The 21,589-nt window shown below is 39.1% G+C and overlaps 2 pseudogenes; both read right to left on the bottom strand.

Moving 5' to 3' along the window:
• Positions 1–7,930: 7,930 nt before the first annotated feature.
• Positions 7,931–8,658, bottom strand: LOC136208014 (protein BIG GRAIN 1-like A; annotated as a pseudogene).
• A 10,106-nt stretch (positions 8,659–18,764) lies between these two features.
• LOC136208013 (protein BIG GRAIN 1-like C) lies at positions 18,765–19,760 on the bottom strand (annotated as a pseudogene).
• Between the last annotated feature and the right edge of the window lie 1,829 nt (positions 19,761–21,589).

The following is a 21,589-nucleotide window of genomic DNA, read 5'->3' as shown; positions in this document are numbered from 1 at the left end:
TGCAATTTATCATTAACCTGACAACAAATTTAAAATTTCATGAATGAATTGTAATATAATTAAGTTTGGGTGTTACTTATAAACATACTTAATTATATCAATATTTTGCAGAATATCTAACTGCGAAACTTGGACGAAGAGTCTAAATAATAATTAAGTTTTAGGTGTTCTTATGGTATTATAGAAAATCTAACTGTCAAACTTCGTTGAATATGTTTGCGCGAAGAGTCTAGAAATGAATGAGTTTTGCCCAGAAAACTCCACCCAGAACTTTCTGTAAGTCCTTCGAATTTGTGCAAGTAATGACTCGGGACTTGATAATGACTGTCGGGGCTGATGTTCATCTAACAGGTCCATTCCTGGTAAGATCATCTTGCAGGAATTCTTTGCAAACATTCCAGAAATTGGTTTATAGCCATATTTGAGCGTTGTGTTGTAGAACCCAGCTGTTAGCTCAGCTCGAGTTCTATACCATGAGTGCACAAGTGGGAGTTTAGCATAAATTGCTATATTCAAGTCGCCAAATACAGAGAGGCGAGGGACAGGAGGTGATCTCCATAAAAAAAAAAGCTGACTCGAGTACCGAGAAAGTAAGGAATCGCCATAGTTAGACTCCCAAGCTTCACCATTGTCGTTGAAGAAGTTGTTGGAGAGAGAGAAGTTAAAGTGAGAAAATGAAAGGGGAAGGGGGGGAGAAAAAGGTATGTAAGTAATTTTATAATAGGTGGTCAACTTTTGACTTTTTGATCGGTTAAACTATTGACGTGTCATATTGACTTCATGTTGACCGATCATTTTTACCTGTTGTATACCAAAGTGGGAGGTCACATATAAGTTCGTACATATTAGTGAGACAAATTGAAGGTTGTACACCAAAGTGTGAAATGAGACAAAGGTTGTACACCATTGATGAAATTTACCCTAAATATTAATATACTTAATAGTTATTAGTTAATACATAATAGATGTGACATAAATATAATATGTAATAAACATAATATATAAATATAAACATAAACATAAGCACAAGCATATAAATATAAATATAGTAGTTGTGATATAAATATAATATATAAACCGACTTTTTCTGATTTTTCGCCTAACCCGACTTGTCCGACTTTTCTGTCTTATCCGATTTGTCTGATTTATTCCGATTTGAACCGCCTATGCGGAAGAAAATTAGGCTCCCAACTTATTTTGACCATTTATATAAAATTGGGCGGTGTTGTAAAAATCAACGATATATCGGTTGACTAGTCACCGACTTGACCGATTTGTACAATACTGTTTGAGAAGGACTAAGGATATGTTGCTCATGTATGAAGGTGGAGAACTTAAAATTGAAGGATTTTCAGATGCTAGTCATCTAATAGATAAGAATGATTACAAATCCCAAACAGAATACATGTTTATCCTAAATGGGGGTTCAGTCAGTTGGAAGAGTTCCAAATAAGGAAGCGTTGCTTTCTCATCGACCGAATCAGAGTACATCGCAGCTAGAGAAGCAGCAAAAGAGGTGGTTTTGATTAGGAAGTTCGTGACAGAACAAGGAGTGGTGTCTGACATTATGAATCTCATTACTCTGTACTGTGATAATGATAAGTGCATAATTCAACAATAAATAACCCCGTTTTTGTGCTTTATTATTATCGTGTTTTGTTATTTTTGCGGGTTTTATTGTTTGTTTTTGGTATTTCCATCTCTACAGGCCAATGATGACTAAAGGGAGATGAATTGGGCTTAATTTGGGCCAAGCTGATGTCGGGTCGTGATCCGGAGCTGATTGGGCAAATATTGGTCAGAGTCAGAGTTAGTCTTGCACAAGACTAAGGCAGTTACGGGCTGACAGTTTCCTGGTTCGAATAGGATTGCTTTCCTGATCCGGATTGGACAATTTGAGGACAAGATTTTCAGCTAAAGCACGAAATTGTAGGAGACAAATGAGGAGGCAATTAATTTCAAATTGGAAGAAAGATTGGGGAGCTAATTGGAAGGAATTCTAATTCCTTATTTTGAGGAATCGTGATAGACTTAAGTAGGGCAGATTTTCCAAGTCTAGGACATCAGTTTTTCATTTATTTTTCCAGCAGAAGAACACATACGTTCCATGGCTATTGATAGCTAATTTCTTAATTTCGGTTAAGGGTTAATTCAAGGGATTTTTCTCCGTTATCGTGAGATCGTTATATTTCACTTTTCTCAATTTATTAAACCGTTTATTTGTTCATCATGTTTAGAGAATTATTCTCAATTGATTGTTTGTTCTATGAATGATAACCGCGGGTTGTTTGTCGAATCAAATAATCGTATGGCTGATTTGGTTTATTAGAGTTTCACCTAAGATAGCCAAACAAAGTAGCTATTGACTTTTTAAATCAAGCTAGCTTCGTGTTTGGAAGAACGAACTCAAGTTTGACAAACCTGAGTTTGTATTCCGCGTGACATTAACACGAATCAAGCTGGGTTTATCTGAGTCAAATGAACAGATAAGTTAGTTTATAATCGCCGACGCTGAGAGACGATTAACTAAGATCAGGTTCTTCTAACTTCTAAAGTTGTCAATAAATTAAATCTTAGGCTCTGAGATAGGATTGTTTATTGATTAGGAACGAGTTATTTGCCGTGCTTGACTAGTTCGTTATTAAGGAAGAATACTCAAACTGATCCGGTGAAAACATGAGAATATAATCTTATCTCTCAATGATCGTTAACGTATGAATTATCCTGCGATTCCCCTTAACCGAATTCATCAAAATATTATTCACAATCCGTCTTTAATTTCTGTTTTGTTTTTGTTACGATCTTTTACTTATTGCATTTAAATTTAACAAGCTTCACAATTCTAAACCCCCCGTTTAATTATTTGGTTAGGTCGTAAGAGATTTGAGTCAATATTATTCCCTTGGGTTCGACCTCTACTTGCTCTATTACAATTTATTCGTTTAGGGAAAGCTGGGATTATTTTTGGTGGATTCGGCACTCATCAGATAACAATGGAGCCATTACACAAGCAAAGGAACCATGGTCTCATAATGGATCCAAGCATTATCTCAAGCGACATCACTTCATCAGAGAGATTATAGACATGAGAGATGTGAGAATAGAAAGAGTACCCACAAAGGACAATGTTGCATATCCGTTGATGAAGGCCTTAACCCAAAGAGTTCATGATCGTCATTTTAATTCTTTTGGGATTAGTTTCAGAAACAATTGGCTTTAGTCCAAGTGGGAGATGTTGGGGTTTAGTGTCCTATAGACAATTGTTGTAGGATATAAACTATTTGTAAATGAATTGTTGATTATCATTTGTTTTTATAAGATATAGTATGTTTAACTATATAAAGGCATTAATCTTTTATCAGAACTAATTAAGTTAATTAAAAGAAATCCCAAGTTTATTTAAGTGATCATAAAGTGTTCACACAAGCATGAAGTGAGACTAAACTTTATAATAAACCAATAAAACTTAAAACAACCCCACGTTAAATAATATATTTATGAGATTAACATAGTGCTGTTGAGACTTATACGTAATAATGTCTTCTATTGTGAATAGAGAGCTGATCTCACAAGCTTTAGATATGGAGATATCTAGACAATTACATGGATCCGGTGAAGGAGTTCATTAGGATTAGGGACCTGACTTGAGATAACATGATGGATGGATTTATCCGAATGTCACCTATTTCATCTCAAATGGTATTAGTAGGTATAAGTAATCATCAGACTCAAAAAAATAAAATTAATTAGTGATTCTAGTTTCTAGAGTGTGGTGCTTTGACTCTGTTCAAATACGATCCACTACAGAGGGAATAAAGTAATAGTAGGATAGTTAATGTTAGATTGAGCATTCGTCACTCTTGATAGATAAGAGATATATCCATGGCCTCTTGTGTAGAATTAACTGAAAATCCTTGCAAAGTGACCGGGTTAAGAGTAGAAATGAAGATTTCACTTAACCTATCTATTTAGAGTTAATTCTACTTGAACAAGTAAAACAAACATCTCATTATATGTAACTTGACATATTCCATAGTTACAGATGCGTCTAAGGCTATAGCTGATGAAGGATCGCATTACACTGGACCTAATACGGAAAGGTAAATATCAGTATCAACCTGGCTTCTTATCGCTCTGGGGGAATGTTTACGGTTCTGCTAGTAATAGTTATCGAACTCATTCCGTTATATATTTAGTTAAAATTAATCAGGTTGAATTAATTTCAATAAATATATATAGCTAGCAGCGGTAAAAACCTAATGGGTTTTACATGGGACATGGAATCGGATGACGAAAATGTAATTGGGGGAGATGAAGTGTATGTCCAAATTTTATGTGTATTAAGAATGAAATAGTTTAATTGATAATTATAATTAGATTATGGTTACAATTAAATTATCTGATTATATGATAATATTAATTAGAAGGTTTCATGTGATTAAATATCTAACATAAATAAATTTCTAATTTTTTTTTGTAGGAAAAGAAAGAAAACAAAGAAAAACAAAGAAAGCCGCCTAGTCCGGGATCAGCCTGGGAAAACTGACCCTCCCTAAATCATCCAGGATCAGAGACGAAATGGATATCGGAGGAGAAGAAAAGGTTGAAAGTCCCAACATCCTTGAATGACCTTCAACCGCAAGACGGTCTGCTACACGATTTTGCTCCCTATAAATATGAGTGAAGCTAAGAAAATCAAAGGAGGAGCCAATCCTTCTAATACCTTTGATTAAATTTTGGCTACTCAGGCAAAACGCATTGTTTTCTGGAATCATTTTGACCGCTTCAAGGTTATCAGACTCCACCAGAAGGTTCTTCACCCCCAGATTTTTAGCTAGCTTCAGACCAGAAAAAAAAACCCCAAAGCTCAGCCGAGAAAGATGAACCTAAACCCAAATTCTGAGAGAAACCAGAAACCCAACCACCACCATCATCTCTCAGAACCCCTCCTGCGAAAATTTTCCCATCCTTTAGACAAGAACCATCAGTGTTAAGCTTAAGCACACGTTTTCTAGGCTTAACCCAGCCTAAGAGATGGGCCTCCTTCCTCTAAATAGCCCTAGCCAAGGGATCCTCAACGAAGCTATCCCCCAAGGTGCAAATTTTCTTGGAAAAGTAATCCAAGACATTAGGCAAAACAACCTTTTCTCCTCCAAAAATCTCTTCATTTCTCCATTTCCAAATCTGATGGCATACCACCACAAATAAGATAACACCCTGATTCAACTCAGCCAAAAGATTCCCATTAATCCCATCCACAAACCAATCATGCTCAGAGTGGGCTAAAAAAGAAGATAGCACATTTCTAGGGAGAACTTTCCTCCAAACCTCTTTACTTTTCTCACAGTCTCTAAGAGCATGGCATAAAGTTTCTTCATTACCTCTGCATCTACCACAGGCTCCAAACTCCATCAAATGCCTCCTTTTCCTATCAGAATTAGTAAGCAACCTATTTTTAACTCCTAGCCACAGGAAGCTTCTAATACGGTACGGTACTTTCAAGGCCCAAATCATCTTCCACACCCCTTGGGTGCGAAGTGTCCAATTCCTAACAGAAAGCCTGAAAAGCCGATTTGCAAGAATAGGCCCCGTTGTTCGTAAAAGACCAACAGTAACTATCCTTGTCTTCCAAATTACTACTAATCTGAACTCCTCTAATTCTCAGGAGCGATTCCAGAATGAGGTAAGAATCAAATTTTGACCAGATCCAATCACCCTCAGAATCCACCACATCTGCAATCCTCCAGTTCTGAACTTCTAAAGGCGGAAGAGACTCACAAACTTCCAGAAGAGACTTCTTACCAATCCAAATATCATTCCAAAAGATGATGGATCTACCATTCCCTACATTCCACACAATCCCTGAACAAAACTCAGCAAAAACCGCACTAATGCCTTTCCAAAGAAAGGAAAAATTAACCACTATATCCTTAGGCCCCCCCAAAGACCTTATCCTTTTGATATTTCCCGCATAAAAGTTGAACCCAACGAGCAGAAGGAGTTTGCCACATACGCCACAAAAGTTTCATTAATAAAACTTTATTATTATCTTTGGCTTTCCTAATACCCAGACCTCCCCTATCTTTAGGTTGACAAACCTCATTCCAAGGAACAAGGTGAATCTTCCTCCCCTCCTCAGCTTCTTCCCATGGGAAACGACGATTAATTTTATCAAGGTCCTTGAGAACAGGCTCAGGGAGATGACAAGCCTGCATAATGTGATTGGGGAGTCGCACAATTGACAGATTGAACCTAAGTAAGGTGCCCAGCGAGAGATAGAGACTTAGCTTTCCAAGTGGCACACTTCTATTGGCTTTATCCAAAATATCCTTAAAAGAAACTTTCGACACTCTCTCACTGTGGAGGGGCCCCAGATACTTCCCAAGAGAACTAGTCAGAGAGGAATTCCAGACAACTCACCCAACCTTTTGCAGGCTCTTTGGTTTATATTCTTAGAGCACATCATCCTGGATGTCTGGATATTGAGCTTCTGACTAGAGGCAGAACATATACACTCAAGAATCTCCATAATAACACTTAACTGCTCCTCATTCCCTTCCAGAAAGATCAGAACATCATCTGCAAAGAACAAATGAGTAACCTGGGGACATAACTTATTGATGGCCAACGGGTGGAAATTCCCCTTCTCAACAACATCTTGGATCAGGTGAGACAATCTCTCTATAGCAATAACAAATAAGAAAGGGCTCATTGGGTCCCCTTGATGGATACCTCGGAAAGGAGAAAATTCCTCAAACATATCCCCATTGATCAACACTTGAAAAACAGGATAAGAGATACACACCTTAATTAACCTCCTCCAATAATCCGGGATCCTTGCTCTCTCCATACTCTCAAGAAGGAAACTCCAGTAAATGCGATCATAGGCTTTCTCCAGAGCCAGCTTAAGAGCCACAATACCTTTCTTCCCCCTTTTGCTTTTCATAGTGTGGACCATCTCTTGGGCAATAACCACATTATCCATCATTATTATCTATTTATATTAAGATAAAAATAAAGATATATATATATATATATAGTAATCCATCAAGCACTTATTACTGAGACATAATAAACGCTTCAGGGAAAAACGGTACATTAATGGAGGAAGTCATAATGACATCATTACTGTTAGAAGTAACGATGACATTAAAATGATTGAAGAAGCCCTAAGGACATTGCAAAAAACTCTTTGAGGGGGAGGGCTCCTAATATAGTATCAAATAATGCTATGGGCTTAAACAAATAAGCCCAAACCCATTATTTGTTATATCCGGCGAGCCCATCCATCAAGAAGGGCCTTTCCGGAATAAATGCAGGTAAGGAGTTTCGAAACTCAAGAAATACGCTCAATTCAATACATTGTGGAATTATAGGTTCCGAACCAATGATGAGCTAACACGTGTACCAAGGCACAAAGAAAGATACAAACGATTGTCTATAAATAGCATGGAAATCATAATCTCATGTACATAATTATATACTACTCATTTCTACAAAATAGCTTTCAAGTTATGTATTTTTCATACTGACTTAAGCATTTAAGAGAGTTTGCGAGTCTCCGGCCCCCTGTTTGACAGTTTTTTTCCTTCTCAAATAATGGTGAAACCATATTTTTTAAGGCTTAATACATCATTTGCTCTCTGAGCTTATGAAAAAAGATTGATTGGCCTTTTGAACTTTCAAAGTGTCCTATTAGTTCCATCAACTTTTATAAAATGTTCAGTTAATGCCCTGAACTTGCACAAAATATAATCAATTGATCACTCGATTGTAAAAAAGTAAGTTAAATGTGAAGGATGATGTGGCACTTTGACTAGGTTTTTGACTAGGAGCAAAACCGTACTAAAAATAAATTGCAATTGAACAGGGGTGGTTGCAAAACAACACTCTTCTTTCCGTCGTTCCAACGTCGTCGCGGCCAATGCCCTCAACAAATCTCTGCTTCTTCCACTCTTCTGCTCTTCTCCATTGCACGATACTTAAACTCATTATCACTTTTCTTGGACTGAGATTTCCCAATTTTCCAAGTCGTCAGTACAAAAACAGACATGAGACTATATGATTGTTCTTCTTCATATAAGGATTTGTGCCCGCACGGTCTGCAATCTTCATCAACGATAACACTAACGGGGTAAAATCGGACGCTCCTTTTAACTCCATCGCGACATTTCTCCAATTTACTTAAGCATGATCTTGAAAATAATGAAGTTGAAGAATAAATCGATGTCTATCCTGAATTAAACTTCCACTCTTGGTCTACGGAAGGAGGATTTTTGGATTTTTTTTTTGAATTTGTATTAGGGAAGATTGAATTGATGAAATTGGAAAGCTTACCACCGAGGGAAATTGGTTGTTTTAACTTCTTGAGATTGTTGTGGATCTTTAATGCTCTTGATTTGGACTTGAATATACTCTCATTGATCTTAGGAGTTTCGTCAATAGAAGAAGTGTAAAGATAATCGCCAAACAGAGTAGTCTCTATTTTGTGTGTGGCGAAGCAGACACGGTTATTCTAACAGGCTTAGGCCTAATTGGTAGAGCAGAAGAAGATGATTTTGATTTTGAAGTGTAGATGGAATCTGTATCAGAGGATGAGAAACCGCCGGAGCTAGAATCGGAAGAGAAAAAAGTGGAGCTGAAGAAGATAGCATCATAGTTTAGATGATAACGCGATTTGGGAATGTTGTGTTGTGTGGTGAAGTTGTGATCGATCCATTTGTCAAAATTGAAAGTAGGAAGGTTGGTTTAATTAGGCATTGTGTGTGTAGAATTTGGGATCGTGATGGTTATTAGTGCCAATTTCAGAGATAGAACGGTTGATGGGAAAGATGAGTTATTATGCATCATTTGATTTGGAGAAGAGACTACAAAGATGGATAAAATCCCTAATACGGTTTCGCCCTTGGTAAAAAACTTAGTCAAAGTGCCACATCATCTCAAAGTAACGGTGTTAGCAAAAAAATCCATTTTTTTTTCTAACGATGTTTAACACATACCTCTGTTTGTAAAAAAAAACCACAGGTTCGCGTTTGCAAATCAGTAAAACCACAAGCATTTTTTTTTTGTACTTATCCCTAAAAAAATAATATTTATATATTATATATATATAATTAATTTAAATATATTTTTATAAATTATATATATATATATATTATATAAAAAAATCAATTTAAAGTGATTTAATATACTCATTATACTCATTATAGAGATTAATATATTGGCTCTCTATTTGGCGATGACTAAAGCGATAAAAGAAAGGGAACGTACGGAGGATAAATCAACGGCACGGTTGGGCGGCGTAGGCGGCCAGTCGTCGTAGGGGAGGTTGGATCGCACGGGAGGGATGGCGAGGGCGTCGGATCTCGCACCGGATGGTGAAGGGGATGAGGGATTGGGCGGTTCTCCAAGGAGGAGGCGGGAGAACGGGATGCGGCTGCGTGATCGATCCAGGGAGAGGGGGCGGCCGGGACTCCAGATGGGTGAAGGGCCGGATCTGGCAGGAGAGACCATCGGCGAGGGGGTTAGGGAAGTTACCGGATCTGGGGTTGAGCCTGGGGAAGAAGGGCGTTTAGGAGAGTATTCACCGGGGCTGCGGAATCCATCCATGGCCACTCAGGTCGTGCTTGCCATGCGGGCTTCGCTGCCAGCGCCTGGCTCTACCATGATGCAGATCGCGCAGGCCGCCCTTGCCGAGCAGGCCGCTCCTGCCGCGTGGCCGCGCAAGCCATTTGGGCCCCGCAGGACGTGCAAACCAATTTCGTTTCGCATGCCGCACAATCTGCACAGGTTGTGCATGTCGTGCAGGCCGAGCAAAGCCGCGGGAAAACCAATTTCAGGCCTTGCTTCCGGGGAATTGGGCAATCTGCGCCCAGGGGATGGTGCGAATGAGGGATTTGTTGCTATAGGGATACCAGCAGTTTCTATGGAAGGTCAAGTTAGGGATCGGGCTTGGACCCCCTGCCCTAGTGCTATCCTAGGCCCGAAACAAATTACGAATTCAATGGATAGTCGTGTTTTTAAGAATGGTTGGGGAAATTCCTCTTGGAGGGATAAGGTGTTGGGGGTGGTTGAGATGAACCCATGATGGAGGAGGACAATATCGAGGATGAGTCTGAGGATTTCTTTTCCGACTCCGATATTGAGGACGGAGAGCCAGAGGACCCGCTGTGTCCTAGGATCCGTCTTTCATCTAAAGACAAGCGCGTCCTAAGATCTAAGTGGAAATTGGCGTTAATTGTCACTGTTCTGGGGAAAATGATTAGCTTCAATTATTTTTCCCAGAGGATCCAGGCTCAATGGGCGAAGAAAGGAAAGGTCACCATTACAGACCTTGAAAATGACTATTATGTCATTAAATTTACAAGGGCTGAGGATTTAAATGTTGTTGTTAATGGTGGACCTTATATTATCTCCAATCATGTTTTGGCGCTGAGACCATGGGTCCCAAATTTCAATCCTCATGATTGCTCTGTAAACAGGATCCTTACTTGGGTTAGGTTCCTAGGCTTACCTATTGAATACTACAGTGATAGATTCTTGAATAAGATTGGTAGCCTAGTCGGGAAAGTCCACCATGTTGATAAGACTATCGTTGGGGCAGTAAGGGGCAAGTTTGTTAGGGTTTGTATTGACATTGATCTCGCTAAGCCTCTTCTGTCCAAATTCTGTGTTCAAGATAAGGTCTTTCATATTGAATATGAAGGTATACACAATATCTGCTATGAGTGTGGCATGTTTGGCCATACCTTTGATGGATGTCCTAAAAAGAGGAAGGTGGTGGAGGAGATGGTGGAACCTATCATAGGCAGAGCTGAGGAGAGTCAAGGTGATCGAAGGAATTTTGGCCCATGGATGCTTGCCAAAAGGTCGGTTAGAAGGAAGCCACGTGCTAATGCTGCTAGGAGTCATTCTCCAGATATCAGTAAAGAGATGACATCTCTCCATATTGCTCCTAAGATCAAGGTCAGGCCCCCTGATATCAAGAGGGGTGGTGATGCTGGTGTGGATTCAGCATCTGATTCGAGGTCAAGGTTCGGTGTCTTGTCTATGGTGGAAGGATAGGACTCGGATCCTTCCAATGAGCATATGGATTTAAGCATGCCTGGACTGGAATCGACCGAGCCTGCCTCCATTCTAGGTGATTCTATTAATCCTCTCTTTGTCTCTAAAGCTGATGCCAAAGGGAGTTCCCAGACATTCCTCTCAGCAGGGAAAGTGTTGAATAATGAGGTTAGTAATTTGAATCCTCTTGTTGATGTTCCAATTGGAAAAGCTATGGGAATTAATAAGTTGAATATGAAGAAACCCAAAGCTAAACCTAAAAAGAACCATAATGGGTTGGATTCTTGGGATAAAAGGGGGCCTTCTGGCACCTCTTCTAGGCTCTCTGGAGCCCCAAATAAATTGTCGATCTGTTTTGACTAACCGGAGAAGCCTGTGGGAGATCCTGCACTCTATTAGTTCTAGCATGGTGGATGCTTGGTTGGTGGCTGGGGACTTTAATGACATTTCCCTTATGAGTGATCAGAGAGGAGGGGGTAATCATTATATGAACCGGTGCCTTAATCACAAGCAGATATGGATTTATGCGGGCTGTCGGACCTGGGAGCCGCTGGTCACAAGTTTACCTAGAAAAGGAATAGTGTGTTTGTTCGGTTGGACAAGGTTTACGCTAATGTTGTTGCAATCTATAGATTTCCCGAGGTCAATGTGCTTAATCTCCCTTTCCGTCATTCTGACCATTGCCCTATCCTCATTAAGATGGTTAAATGTAATCGGCTTAAAGGGAATAGACCTTTTAAGTATCTTGTTGCTTGGGATTCACATCCCGAGTTTAAGAATTTTGTTAAAAACAATTGGCAACCTCACTCTGATGTTCTCCTTGCCACTGAGGGGTCCAAGAGGAATGTGGTAGGATGGAATAAAAACATCTTTGGCCACATTATCAGAAGGAAAAACAAACTTTTGATAAGGATGGAAGGCATTCAACGTTGTTTGGAGGTCTGATTCGACCACAGTCTGAATGGTCATCTTAGATCTCTCCAAAACGAGTTGGAAGCAGTGCTCAAACAGGAAGAGCTTCGTTGGTTCCAGAAATCTAGGAAGGCTTGGATAAAGGACGGGGACCGGAACACCAGGTTCTTCCACCTTTCAACGATTATTAGGAGACAGAGGAATAGGATCGATGCTATCAAAGACTCTAATGGTGATTGGACATTTGAGGAGGAAGACATTCGACGCCTTGCCCTTGATTTCTACAAAGAGCTTTTTAAAGAGGTAGCGGTGGACTTGAAGAGTGCCCACTCTGGGATCTCCTTTCCTAGGTTGGGGGAGGATGCTATTAAGGAAGCTTTCCATCCTATTGACCTGAAATAAATTGATCTGGCTTTCTCCAGTATCGGTTCTACTAAGGATCCAGGGATCGATGGTATCCCTGCTAGTTTCTACCATAAACACTGGGATACTGTGAAAGAGGGCATTTACAGTTTTGTGTTAGGTGTTTTTGGTGGTTCTAATGATATTAGGCTGATTAATAAAAACCCTCCTAGTTATGATCCCTAAAGTTGATAAGCCTTCCTCCTTTCTTCAGATGAGGCCTATCAGTCTTTGCAATGTGATGTACAAAGCTATCACTAAGATTGTGGCTAATAGAATCCGGCGGATCCTTCTAAATATTATAAGCCAGAATCAAGGGAGCTTTGTTCCTGGCAGGAAAATGATGGATAATGTTGTTATTGCCCAGGAGGTGGTCCATTCCATGAAGATGAAGAAAGGTAGGAAAGGGATCGTGGCTCTCAAACTGGATCTGGAGAAAGCTTATGATCGACTAAACTGGAGCTTTCTTCTAGATAGTTTTAATGAAAGCTGGTATCCCGGAGAACTGGAGGAAATTAATTGAGAATTGCATCTCCTCTCCTGTTTTCCAGGTTATGATCAATGGAGACATGTCTGATGAGTTCTCTCCCTCCAGGGGAATTCGCCAAGGAGATCCTATGAGCCCCTTCCTTTTTGTTATTGCTATGGAAAGACTGCCGCACCTGATCCAAGAGGCAGTGAGCAAGGGGATTCTCCACCCTGTTTCCATCAACAAACATTGTCCTCCTATTACCCATTTGTTCTTCGCTGATGATGTGATGCTTTTCGTGGAAGGTAATGAGGAGCAAATTAGTGTGGTGATGGATATCCTTAATTGCTTCTGTGATGCTTCTAGACAGAAGATTAATATCCAAAAATCTCGGTTGCTTTGTTCTAAGAACATGGACAATGGCTTGTGTATAAGGCTTAGTGATCTCTCCGACATCCCCCTGACTCACTCTTTGGGGAAGTATATTGGGGTCCCTCTTCACAGCGACAGGGTCTCCAAAGCCTCTTTTAAAGATACTTTGGACAAAACTAACAGTTTGTGTGCTAGTTGGAAAGCTAATTCTCTTTCCCCAGCAGGCCGTCTTACTTTAATCCAGTCTGTCAACTGCACGGCTCCGAACCATATCATGCAAGCCTATAGACTCCCTGAGCCGGTTCTCAACGAGCTTGATAAGATTAACCGGCGTTTCCTTTGGGGAGAGTCTGGAGAAGGGAAAAAGATTCACCTGGTCCCTTGGAAGGAGGTCTGCCAGCCGAAAAGCATGGGGGTCTTGGTATAAGGCAAGCTAAGGACAATAATAAAGTCCTTTTTATGAAGCTTCTCTGGAGAATGTGGCAATGCCCATCCTCTCTTTGGGTTCGTCTTCTCTGTGGCAAGTATCGGAAAGACAAAAATTTTGGTGGCCCTAAGGTGAGAGTTGTCAGCTGTTCCTTCCTCTGGAAAGGGCTTAACACTGTGTTTGCTGAGTTCTGCATGGGGATTGGCCTGGAGGTGGGTAATGGTAAGTCCATTAGTTTCTAGTATGACACTTGGATTGGTGACAAACCGCTTATAGAAGTGTGTAGTCCCCCCCCCCCCCCCGCCTAGTAACATCCGTCACTGGAAAGTTGCCGATATGGTGGACTCGGAGGGAGACTGGATCTGGTCTTAGTTTGACACCTTCTTTAGCCTGGAGACCCTCCTTAGATTTAGAGGAGTGAAGATTAGTAATCAAGAGGAAGATAAGGACATGCATTGCTGGGCCCTGACTAACAATGACGCTTATTCTTGTAAGTCAGCCTATGAAGCTTTTTCCCCTAATAGGGCCGATCCTCTCTCGGACATTTGGAAATCCATTTAGGCCCTTAAAATCCCTTACCATATTAGGAGTTTCCTGTGGCTGGGAGTCAAGAACAGGTTGCTCACTAACTCGGATAGGCACAGACGGCACTTAGCGTATTCAGGAGCCTGTAGTAGATGCAGAGGCCATGTGAAAACCTTGTGCCATGCTCTGAGGGATTGCCCTAAAAGTAAAGAGGTTTGGGAGAAGATTCTCCCTCACCACACTCTCCCTTCCTTCATGACTCATTCTGAGGTTGACTGGTTCTCTGATGGTGCTAGTGGGAAATTATTGGCCAACATGGAGCACAGTGACATTTTCTTTGTTATTATCTGTCACCAAATTTGGAAGTGGAGGAACGAGGAGTTATTTGCTGATAAAATTGTCTTTATTCCTGACTTGCTTGATTTCTTCTCGAAAAAACTCTCTATTATTACATAGAGCTTCAAAGTGGATCACCTTGTCAGATCTACCCGGGAAAAAGAGGTCCACCTAGTTGGTTGGAGCAAGCCTAGAGAAGGGGTAGTGAAGTTTAATACGGATGGTTCCTACCTTAGCAATGGCAGAATTGCTGCCGGAGGAGTTCTTCGTGATGCAGGTGGCGCCTGGCTGGCTGGGTTTACCCATAACCTGGGGATGGGCTTGCCATTAGCCTGGGTGTTAAGAGGTTATCTGTGGAATCTGATAACTTGGAGGCGATCAACAAGATTTCAGATAACCAGGCTATTTTTCTTAACAGCCAAAATCTTATCAAAGCTATTTTAAGGCTTCGCCCTTCCTTTGAGTTCTTAAAGTTCAGCCATATCTACAGGGAACAGAACCGGGTTACGGATCGCTTGGCGGCAACTGGGCATGAGGGGATGTTAGGTGTTTCTACCATTTCTGTTCCTCCCATTTTTCTTTTGTCTATTCTTCTAGAGGATAGGATTGGGGTCAGCCTGCCTAGACTGATCTCGGGTTAGTCTTCTTTGTTTGTTTGTTTTCCTTTCCTGTTTCTACCAAAAAAAATATACTCATTATTTTCAATTTAAAAATAAAAATAAACAAACAAAAAAGAGAAATTCATCTAATAACCAAATATATATTGAAAAATATGTATTAGAATTACAATTTTGGTTTTCTTTCCCAACTGGAGGTTTAAATATATCATAGATTAATGGATTTTAAAATCATTTGAAATATGTGAACGTATTCTATGTCATGCAATATTTTGAACGATATATTATAAACTCAAAACGGAGAAGTGATGAATGAAAAATTGATGCTTAAAGTGAACTAATTGAAATAGTTTTGAAGAGGATAAAAGAAAAATAAACTTCTCCATCTCACATAGGAAAAAACCGAGAATTTTCACTAGTTTATAAGTAAAAGGGTCTTATACGCAAAGATGCAGTTGAAACACCACCAGATTAGGGGCACACCCACATAGTGTGGGCGACGGGAATGCTATACCAAAATGAGGGCCTTTGCACCAAGATGGCCGGACCGTCGATCCTCGATATATTTCAAGATGCTAAGTATAGATTATTGACTTTATTTAGCCGGACCGTCGATCCTTATCAATATCATTTTTTTAAGGAAGTATAGATTAACGGTAATATATGAAATTGTAAATTTTGCCCCTAACTTAATATGCATGATCAATTTTATCCATATTTGATAGAAAATTTGAACAAAAAAGTATATAATTATTTGACTTGTTATTTAAATATTACATACAAGTTTCTGACCATCAATTGTGTAAAATGCTTGTTGTATTAAACATGTCAAAATGTAAAAAATATTAAGTTTATAATGTATAAGTTAATAAAAAAATTACTAAATTATTAATACAGTTACAAAAGATATGAAAAAATGGAAAAAACCGTTTCAATTCATCGACAAATTTACTTAAAATTCGATATGATAGTCAAATAACGGTGAAACCATATTTTCTAAGGCTTAATACATCATTTGGTCCCTGACCTTATGAAAAAAGCTTGATTTACCTTTTGAACTTTCAAAGTGTCCCAATAGCCCCATCAATTTTCATAAAATATTCAGTTAGTACCCTGAACTTGTACAAAATATAATCAATTGATCAATCGATTGTAAAAAAAAAAAGTTAAATATGGAAGATGTATTTACACGCATCTTTATAAGAAAATAGACTTTTATTTATTTGTAAGAAAAAAAAAATCAAAACTCAAAAATTAATTGGAATTTTTTAACTTTTTCAAATACATGTAGACGCCCCAACCTGACCTATAATAGGTGGTCTGATCGGTCAAACTGCTGACGTGTCATGTTGACGGATCATTTTTACCTGTTGTACACCAAAGTGGGAGGTCACATATAAGTTCGTACATATTAGTGAGACAAATTGAAGGTTGTACACCAAAGTGCGAAATGAGACAAAGGTTGTACACCATTGATGAAATTTACCCTAAATATTAATATACTTAATAGTTATTTTTTTAGAGCATATACTTAATAGTTATTAGTTAATACATAATAGATGTGACATTATTCAAAAAAAAATAATAATAAATGTGACATAAATATAATATGTAATAAACATAAACATAAACAAATAATATAAATATAGTAGTTGTGGTATAAATATAATATATAAACCGACTTTTTCTGATTTTTCGCCTAACCCGACTTGTCCGACTTTTCTGCCTTATCCGATTTGTCTGATTTATTCCGATTTCAACCGCCTATGCGGAAGAAAATTAGGCTCCCAACTTATTTCGACCATTTATATAAAATTGGGCGGTGTTGTAAAAATCAACGATATATCGGCTGATTAGTCGCCGACTTGACCGATTTTTACAATACTGCTTGAGAAGGACTAAGGACATGTTGCTCATGTATGGAGGTGGAGAACTTAAAATTGAAGGATTTTCAGATGCTAGTCATCTAATAGATGAGAATGATTACAAATCCCAAACAGAATACATGTTTATCCTAAATGGGAGTTCAGTCAATTGGAAGAGTTCCAAATAAGAAAGCGTTGCTTTCTCATCGACCGAATCAGAGTACATCGCAGCTAGAGAAGCAGCAAAAGAGGTGGTTTTGATTAGGACGTTCGTGAAAGAACAAGGAGTGGTGTCTGACATTATGAATCTCATTACTCTGTACTGTGATAACAATGGAGCCATTACACAAGCAAAGGAACCATGGTCTCATAATGGATCCAAGCATTATCTCAAGCGACATCACTTCATCAGAGAGATTATAGACATGAGAGATGTGAGAATAGAAAGAGTACCCACAAAGGACAACGTTGCAGATCCGTTGACGAAGGCCTTAACCCAAAGAGTTCATGATTGTCATTTTAATTCTTTTGGGATTAGTTTCAGAAACAATTAGCTTTAGTCCAAGTGGGAGATGTTGGGGTTTATTGTCCTATAAACAATTGTTGTAGGATATAAACTATTTGCAAATGAATTGTTGATTATCGTTTGTTTTTATAAGATATAGTATGTTTAACTATATAAAAGCATTAATCTTTTATCAGAACTAATTAAGTTAATTAAAAGAAATCCCAAGTTTATTTAAGTGATCATAAAGTGTTCACACAAGCATGAAGTGAGACTAATTAAACTTTATAATAAACCACTAAAACTTAAAACAACCCCATGTTAAATAATATATTTATGAGATTAACATAGTGCTGTTGAGACTTGTACGTAATAATGTCTTCTATTGTGAACAGAGAGCTGATCTCACAAGCTTTAGATATGGAGATATCTAGACAATTACATGGATCCGGTGAAGGAGTTCATTAGGATTAAGGACCTGACTTGAGATAACAGGATGGATGGATTTATCTGAATGTCACCTATTTCATCTCAAATGGATATATAGTAATCCATCAAGCACTTATTACTGAGACATAATAAACGCTTCAGGGAAAAACGGTACATTAATGGAGGAAGTCATAACGACATCATTACTGTTAGAAGTAACAATGACATTAAAATGATTGAAGAAGCCCTAAGGACATTGCAAAAAACTCTTTGAGGGGGAGGACTCCTAATATAGTATCAAATAATGCTATGGGCTTAAACAAATAAGCCCAAACCCATTATTTGTTATATCCGGCGAGCCCATCCATCAAGAAGGGCCTTTACGGAATAAATGCAGGTAAGGAGTTTCGAAACTCAAGAAATACGCTCAATTCAATACATTGTGGAATTATAGGTTCCGAACCAATGATGAGCTAACACGTGTACCAAGGCACAAACAAAGATACAAATGATTGTCTATAAATAGCATGGAAATTATAATCTCATGTACATAATTATATACTACTCATTTCTACAAAATAGCTTTCAAGTTATGAATTTTTCATAGTGACTTAAGCATTGGAGAGAGTTTGCATGTCTCTGGCCCCCTGTTTGATAGTTTTTTTCCTTCTCAAATAACAGTGAAACCATATCTTTTAAGGCTTAATACATCATTTGCTCTCTGAGCTTGTGAAAAAAGATTGATTGGCCTTTTGAACTTTCAAAGTGTCCTATTAGTTCCATCAACTTTTATAAAATGTTCAGTTAATGCCTTGAACTTGCACAAAATATAATCAATTAATCACTCGATTGTAAAAAAGTAAGCTAAATGTGAAAGATGATGTGGCACTTTGACTAGGTTTTTTACCAGGGGCAAAACCGTACTAAAAATAAATTCCAATTGAACAGAGGTGGTTGCAAAACAACACTCTTCTTTCCGCCGTTCCACCGCCGTCGCCGCCAATGCCCTCAACAAAATCTCTGCTTCTTCCACTCTTATGCTCTTCTCCATTGCACGGTACTTAAACTCATTATCACTTTTCTTGGACTGATATTTCCCAATTTTCCAAACCGTCGGTACAGAAACAGACATGAGACTATATGATTGTTCTTCTTCATATAAGGATTTGTGCCCGCACGGTCTGCAATCTTCATCAACGATAACACTAACGGGGTAAAATCGGACGCTCCTTTTAACTCCATCGCGACATTTCTCCGATTTACTTAAGCATGATCTTGAAAATAATGAAGTTGAAGAACAAATCGATGTCTATCCTGAATTAAACTTCCACTCTTGGTCTATGGAAGGAGGATTTTTGGATTTTTTTTGAATTTGTATTAGGGAAGATTGAATTGATGAAATTGGAAAGCTTACCACCGAGGGAAATTGGTTGTTTTAACTTCTTGAGATCGTTGTGGATCTTTAATGCTCTTGATTTTGACTTGAATATACTCTCATTGATCTTAGGAGTTTCGTCAGTAGAAGAAGTGTAAAGATAATCACCAAACAGAGTAGTCTCTGTTTTGTGTGTGGCGGAGCAGACGCGATTGTTCTAACAGGCTTAGGCCTAATTGGTAGAGCAGAAGAAGATGATTTTGATTTTGAAGTGTAGATGGAATCTGTATCAGAGGATGAGAAACCGCCGGAGCTAGAATCGGAAGAGAAATAAGTGGAGCTGAAGAAGATAGCATCATATGCTAGATCATAACTCGATTTGGGAATGTTGTGTTGTGTGGTGAAGTTGTAATCAATCCATTTGTCAAAATTTAAAGTAGGAAGGTTGGTTTTATTAGGCATTGTGTGTGTAGAATTTGGGATCGTGATTGTTATTAGTGCCGATTTCAGAGATAGAACGGTTGATTTGATCAAGGAGAGTAGATGGGAAAGATGGGTTATTATGCATCATTTGATTTGGAGAAGAGACTAGAAAGATGGATAAAATCCCTAATATGGTTTCGCCCCTGGTAAAAAACTTAGTCAAAGTGTCACATCATCTCAAAGTAACGGTGTTAGCAAAAAAATCCGTTTTTTGCTAACGACGTTTAACACATACCTCTGTTTGTAAAAACAAAACCACAGGTTCGCGTTTGCAAATCAGTAAAATCACAAGCATTTTTTTGTACTTATCCCTAAAAATAATATTTATAATTTAAATATATTTTTATAAATTATATAAAAAATCAATTTAAAGTGATTTAATATACTCATTATTTTCAATTTAAAAATAAAAATAAACAAACAAAAAAGAGAAATTCAACTAATAACCAAATATATATTGAAAATCTGTATTAGAATTACAATTTTGGTTTTTTCCCCAACTGGAGGTTTAAATATGATAACATTGAGATATTATCCGAGGACCAAAGAAGATATTTACCACGAGACGCGCCATGTTCGGCGTATCAAAGAGCTCCACTAAAGGCTGATCACAGAGACAGGATCCCCCAAGATCCGTGGCGGATCGCCAAGGGCGAATCTCCTTATAAACGGTCAGGTTAGACGCAGGAATAAAGATTAATAGATGCGCATTAGTTTCCCTTAACAGCCATCTTAAAAGAAACCTGTAACCCGCCATTAATGAAGCATTAATGGAACTAAGCTGTTATAACTCATCAACCCTATAAATAGCCTACAGCTAGGGCTATCAAAGGTACACATACTTTCTATATTCTCTAAGCTTTGTCAATTCAGTTTATTCTCCAAATCTCTACTGACTTTGGCATCGGAGCTTCCCCCCGTCGATCCCAACGACGCCCCCCACAGGGACGAACTCCGATCAGAATTTCTCCACTTGTTATCAATTGGTGCGGTGATCGTGGAACCTTAATCAAATCAAGGTTTCTACAAGAATATTTTGAGGAATATGACAAGTGCAGAACAAAATCCCACATCTGGGGAGGAAACTCCATCGGTAACACCCTCCAGTCAACCGGTGACCAGCACTGTTCAGGTTGATCAACCAGAAGAGAATAGGCCGCCTGCGGCAGTACTTGACATGTGGGCAGGTGCAATTGAGCGGGCATACGGAGTTGAAATGGGTAATCGTATGCGGTCATATATGATTATCCCTCCTATTGGAAGTTTGGCAACGTCAACACCGGCATCTACACCATGGCCGCATCAAATGTTCCTGGGCCCACAGGCACAAAACTTCTCGTTTCTTTAAGCATCCGCAACGGATTCGGTGATCACCACTACCATGCCATCTGGCGTACCACTAATAAACAGAGAGTTGTTTCCGAGTGTCCCCCGGCGGGTAAGATCTGGGCTCCCGGAAAAGGGTTCAGGTTCGCACAAGCGTAAGAAACGGCGGACAGATAGGCACAATAAAACATCTCCATCACGTAAGCCAGGTTCTTCTCGCAGAGGTTGGTCACCTCCATCTCTAGTGCACCGGCATAGTAAAGGGCCTACTGGCGCAACTCGAAATACTGTCCCACCAGTATCATCCTCACGGCCAGCGAACGTTGGGCACGTTCCTGCAGGACACCCCAGAGGTCCAGATCGCTTGAATATAGGTGGATCAGGAGCTGGCGGATCAGGAGGAGGTGGTGGATCAGGTCGAGGCGGACGCGGTAATGGAGGCGGATCGGGAGGTAGAGGTGGACGTTCTCCATCAGATCCCT

Source organism: Euphorbia lathyris, chromosome 10 (genome assembly GCF_963576675.1).
Source record: "Euphorbia lathyris chromosome 10, ddEupLath1.1, whole genome shotgun sequence".
NCBI lineage: Eukaryota > Viridiplantae > Streptophyta > Magnoliopsida > Malpighiales > Euphorbiaceae > Euphorbia > Euphorbia lathyris.
The sequence above is the reverse complement of the archived record's forward strand: the minus strand, read 5'-3'. Positions and strand labels throughout refer to the sequence as shown.